We start from the raw sequence: 6,335 nt of genomic DNA, 5'->3' as shown, positions 1-6,335 counted from the left end.
AGTTTCTGTGACTTCAGCCTAGGAATCCAGTAAGCAGCCTGCCCGCTGAACCCCGAGAGTCGCAGGAAGCTCGTTTAGCTTAGTCCAGAACGCAGACAGTGCACAGAAAACGCGTGGAATTACATCATTTCTGTCAAAACACACAGACAGACCTCTCCATAGCCACAAATAAGGATACGATATCTCAGTTACGCAAAACTCAATGATGAATAAATTAAGAAGTTAAAAGTAAATTCAATGAAAACAAAGGGTACAAGCAGAATAAAACACATCAATCAAATTCAAGCAAATCAGATAAAGCTATATTAAAAACAAATTTAAAGTTCAAAAACATAGAGGGCCGAGAGATGGTTCAATGGTTAAGGTGCCTGCTTGTGAACACCAAGGACCCAGGCTCCACTGTCCAGGCCCCACAGCAGCCACATGCACAAGGTAGACCATGCCTAAGGTATTTTTCTTTTGAACGCCTAGAGGCATTGGGGCGTCCATTCTCTTCCTCCTTAACTCTCTTTGTCAATTATAAATAAATGAAAAGTTTTCTTAAAAAACACAAAAGGCAGGGCCTGGTGGCGCACGCCTTTAATCCCGGCACTCGGGAGGCAGAGGTAGGAGGATCGCCGTGAGTTCGAGGCCACCCTGAAACTCCATAGTGAATTCCAGGTCAGCCTGGCATCCTAGAGTGAGACTCTACCTCGAAAAACAAAACAAAAACAAAACAAAACAAAAAAACAGAAAAGAAGTCTGCTTGCAGAACTGTGTAGGACAAATGTGCAATTAATAAATAAGTTAACTTTTGTTACTGTTAATAATTTATTGAATTTGTATGCATATAAAATTGTACAACTTGAGCCAGGTGTGATGGTGCACGCCGTTAATCTCACCACTAGGGAGGCTGAGGTAGGAGGATCATCATGAGCTCAAGGCCACCCTGGGACTACATAGGACTTTTCAGGTCAGCCTTGGCTAGAGTTAGACCCCACCTCAAAAAAAAAAAAAAACAAATATTGCACACACTTGAGCTTGCGCCTGGCTGGCTTGCAGCTGGGGTAAGCTGGTGTTGCTTGCTAACGTAATCACAGGGGATGGGAATGTTTCCAATGGGAGCTCACTCATTGTCCAGGTCTGTTCTATTCCAAATCACAAAGGACAGTAGAGGAGAGGTACTTTATTCTGACTCAAACTAGTTTCTGCACAGGATGACAAGGTGTTGCAAACTCTCTTCCATATTTATTTTTTCTTGGAGGGAATGACCAGCCTCCATTAGTTGAAGGCCTCTGAGGCCAGGGCCCATGTTTCAGAATACAATAAGACACCTGCAAAAGAAGAACTGAAGACATGATGAAGATATCAGATACAGCCTAATTACAAAGCAAAGGAATTCAGCTGCCTTTGAGGTGACCAAAGGAGAATAATGTTGATTTTGCACTCAGCTGCCAGCTTCAGCCCTAACCTGCAATGAATCATCACTCACTCTCACTGGCCTTGTCTCAAATAAGATAACTGATGGACAATTTAACCATGAAAAACTACAAAGCCAACCAGCAGAAAGACAGCATATCGTGAGTCAGCACAGTCCTGAGGCAGACAGGCATTTACTATGCTGCCTATTTTCACATGTGGATTTAAGTGGTGATCATAAAAGCAGTGGCAAAGATTCCCATCAGACTCAAGTTTCTGATTCAGGAGTGTGCTTCAATTACAAAGTGAAATTTTATCTCGACATTGTCATATGCCATTGATAATCCATGGCCCTACCAGAAGAGTTTAAAGCCTATGACCCACTTACTTGCCCAGCTGAGTAAAGTTCTCACATTAAGCAAAGGACAAGAGGCAAGTTTTGGTCATGCCATCTTGAATTCTTCCAGCTCAGATCTCAGAGGTTCTGCTGCCCAGTTTATCAAAGAGAAGTTTCTCGACCTTCTGCATTCTTACATTGACACAGATGTCAGTGGAAGTCAAGAAAGAGACTTCCAAGATACAGCAATAGAGGTGCTGTACTTCCTCCTCTCCCTTCTCCTCCTTGGGAAGAAGGGAGCCTGCAGAGTTGCACAGGAACAGATAGATGCTCTTCTTACAGAGCCACACAGAGATATTCCCATAGAACATTGCCCGGTGGTGCTTGTACCACTTTTATACCCTGAAAAATGGGCCATTCTGATGGTCAGGATCTTGCCTGATTCTGGAGGGGTAACTAAAACGTGATGGAGAAATTTTTCACTGATTCCATGCAAGATGTAGGCTATGGCTTTTGTTTGAGTACTGAAGAATGTTGCAATATGATCATGCAGTTCGGTGTCGGGGTGTTGACAGCTGCTCGGGACGCCCGGGTTTTGGGAATGATGGCTCAAGCTCCTGCACAATGAACAGATGGTGTTCCATTACAGAGTATCTCTACTTCTGGCAGTGGGATCGGGAGTTATGGGAAAGATAAAATTGATGGAACACAGGCGCACACATGGAATGCCAAAGTCCTGATTGACATCATTAAAGAACTGAACACTAGTTTGAATTTCAAGGAAGTAACTTTTGAACTGGACCATCCTGGATTTCAAATTCATGATAGTAAAGGACTTCATAAGGTAGTGTTTGGTATTGGCATGGTAAGGTTTGGGCATGGAAATATTCTCAGTGGACTTCATATACAGACCTTGGAAAAACCCAGAAGGCCAGTTCTCCTTCATTACCCATTCCCTGATAAATCCAGAGATCTTCTGTTTTGCTGACTGTCCATGTCATGCTGTTGCCACTGCCATTCTGAAACTACCACCAGAAGATGATGATCGAGAAGCTGCCACATGCAAGAGCTTGGCTTTGATTGAGTCTCTGCTGATGATTGCAGAGTTTGGACACTATGAGCAAATTAAGCAGCTCTTCAGCTTCCCTATCAAACACTGTCCAGACATATGGGTATTGGCATTATTACCAATCAAAACCTCTTGGCACACCTTACACCATGAACTCATGTCCACTTTGGTGCCAATTTTCCTTGAAACCATCCTAACTGTGCCATATTTTGCACTCTGCATATCATGGGCAGGGACAGTCTCCAACAATTTGCCTACTTTTCATGCATGCAATAGCAGAATGGTATTTGAGAGGGGAGCAGTATGACCAGCCCAAATTGTCTTGAATACCTCACGTTGCCCAAGACTTAAAGGCCTTGTCAATGCTGCTAAATGGCACTCCGTTTGCTCACTGCACTGGCTTCACATCATGAATACCTCATACTTTACAAGTGGCTCACAGACAAAATAAGAGAGTGCAGGGAGCCTTTTATCCAAGCATGCATGATTTTTTTTAAAGAGAAGGTGGCCTTCTATTTTGGATGGAATTGCCCCAGAGAAAGATCAGCCCCAAAGTGCTCAACTTCCTACTGAAACTCTGGCAACAATGTTATCATCTCTACAGGCTTGTGCAGGAAGTGTTTGTCAGGAGTTATCAGAGATCATCCTCACCTTGGTACACAATTGTCACAATGTCATGGATAAACCAGACAGCCACCTCCTGGAGTTATGCCCAGTGGTTGCCTTCCTAGTGCTAGCAGCTAAGATGCCATGTCTCCTGTTTAGATTTATCCTCTCGCTGGAATGGCATCTCTAAATACAGCTGGTTTGGCTACCCCTCACACCCAGACTATGCATGATTTCCCTCCAAATTTGGGTTCTGCGTTCAGTGCCCCTCAGTCAGCAGCAAAAACATTTCCACTTCTTTTAAGCCAAATCAAACAACTGCATTCAGTGTCATTGGGGGGCTTTCATCCAAGTTTCCAGTAGGTGATCCTGGCACAGGAAGCCTGGCTGGTATAGGAACTGGGGCCCTTGGACTTCCTGTAATGAATAACGGTCCTGTTGTACAAAGGAAGCTGGGCACCACTGGAATCGACCAGCCTATATTCCAGCAGACTAAGATGAAACATTCGGACTTGTCTCAGGTGTGGCTAGAGGCAAATCAGCACTTTGTAAAGAGATAGATGAAGAAGCAAACAGCTGTTTCCCAGGGAATCTATACTCACCCACACACCCAACTGTGTCTGCTGATGATGTATTATAAATGCTGCTGAAAGCCTAAGATTCTACCATGACATGGGAATGAGAAGTGTTTGACTGTATACGAAGAAACTTGTTTGAAGAGAATGGGTTTTCCCCAGTACCCTTATAAAGAATTAAAATAACAGCCTTCCTATTTGGTTGTATATAATTGAAAAAGGACTGGTCACTTACATGGCATTGAGTGTGGCCCTGTGAAATGTTTGTGAAGCCTGAAACAAGCCTTTTGGATCCAAAATGTATTCTTTTGGGATTGCTGCACTTGATAGATTTACAAATAGATTGAAGGACTATCCCCAATATTGTCAGCACTTGGCTTCCATCAGTCACTTTATGCAGTTTCTACATCATTCCAGGAGTATATCGAGAAAGGACAGCAGTCTAGAGATCCTCCTGTGAAAATAGAAGGCTCTATCACAACCCCTGGAAGTATTGCCCTGCCTCAGGCCCAGCAAAAGCTCCCCTTGCTGGTCAGGTTCACACTGATGTTGCCACATCAACAACCACCACTGTTGCTACAACAGTTTCAGTCTCCCAACCAACAGGAGTCAGCTATAAGATATGTGTGCCACTTTCTATAAATACTACAAATATTGATGCATTGCTTGTAGCCACAAATCAAACTGAGAGAATAGTAGAGCCCCCTGAAATATTCAAGAGAAAATGTCTTTTATTTTTTAACAAACTCACAGTCAAAAATGACACAGTTGTTTAAATCGCTAAAATGGACCATGAAGGAAGAAGTTAAGACTTGAATTTCACCATATCTACTTATGAAGATTGTCAAACTTTCACAGCCTGTATTCAAACCTTCTTAGCATATTGAAGAACCTGGAGTTTAAGGAGCTAGTTCCTAATGAGTCCTGCAGAAATCTGAAAGTGTTCTTGTCCACTGATAAAGCTCTGGCCAATTTCACATATTGTTCTTTGATAAAGAACTTGGGACATTGGCTAGGAATGATCACATTAGCTAAAAACAAACCCACCTTACACACGGACTTGGATGTGAAATTTTGCCGCTAGAAGCTTATGTTAAGGACGACAGGAATTGCTCTATGTAGTGCCCTTTGTTGCCAAAGTCTTAGAGTCCAGCATTCATAGTGTGGTGTTCAGGCCACCAAACCCTGGACAATGGCAATAGTGAATGTGTTAGCTGATCTACACCAGGGACAGGACTTAAAGTTAAACGTGAAGTTTGAGACTGAGATGCTTGAGGGATTGAAACAAAGAGATAACCTTATAAATTAGATTAAATTCTGTGAGACTGCATAGTTGGCATATGCTTGTCTTTCCAGCACTTAAGAAGTACTGACATGAGCCAGGCATCGTGGTCCACACCTTTAATCCCAGCACTTGGGAGGCAAAGGTAGGTCGTTTACTATGAGTTGGAGGCCACCCTGGGACTACATAGTGAGTTCCAGGTCAGCCCAGAGTAGATTGGGATGCTACCTTGAAAAACAAAAAACAAACAAACAAACAAAGAAGTAGGGGCAGAAGTATGAGGAGTTGAAGGGCTAGCTTCAGCTTCATAGTAAGTTGGAGGCCAGCCTGGGCTACATGAGGGGTTAACTAAGAAGAACAACACAAAAAGAACAACAAAACAAAAGAAATGATCAGTGTGTATGAGAAACTATAGTTATAATAATATGCCACCCTTTGTGAACATGCATGTGGCCCCTGTATTTACTGGAAATGGAAAATTAGATTTACTGGGAAGAAAATCGAGCCATCTCTGGGAAAGCCTGAATTGGGAAACATTTTGTATGGCTTTCTTTTTTTGGAGAGTCATATCTTTAAATTTTGATGCCCACAGAGCTGTGCCAAAAGGGGAAGCCATCCTCCTCCTGCACTGGTGAGATAGCAACATAAAATAAGTTTACTTTCAATGAACAAACCTTGAGTTACAATAGTCTCTCTCTTTAAAAAATTTCATTTACCCATTTATTTAGATTTATTTATCCATTTATTTATTTCTTTTGCTTATTTATTTATTTTTATTTATATATTTATTTTTGCTGTGGTTGGAGGGTGCTGGGAATTGAACCTGGGGTTGGCAAGTTCATCTAAAAAGTGTTCTTTGCATAAAATGCTTTTATTTGAAAATTTTATCTTAGAAGATTTAATCATGCATACTGTCTAAAGAGAATATAGATATCCTTTATACGGTTCTAAGGGGTGTAAGCTTAATGTGCTGGATCCATGACCAGCATCAAAACAGGAAAATGATAGAATATACATCTGAATATATGGACAATAATGCACCGTGCAGTTAAACTTCAATCTATATCA

General features: G+C 42.0%; 1 pseudogene; it reads left to right on the top strand.

Annotated features, from left to right (window-relative positions):
- Window positions 1–1,455: 1,455 nt before the first annotated feature.
- Window positions 1,456–5,294, top strand: LOC101600386 (annotated as a pseudogene).
- Window positions 5,295–6,335: the final 1,041 nt, after the last annotated feature.

This window comes from Jaculus jaculus, chromosome X (assembly GCF_020740685.1).
Source record: "Jaculus jaculus isolate mJacJac1 chromosome X, mJacJac1.mat.Y.cur, whole genome shotgun sequence".
In the NCBI taxonomy this organism is placed as follows: Eukaryota; Metazoa; Chordata; class Mammalia; order Rodentia; family Dipodidae; genus Jaculus; species Jaculus jaculus.
This window is presented reverse-complemented; position numbering and strand designations above follow the sequence as displayed.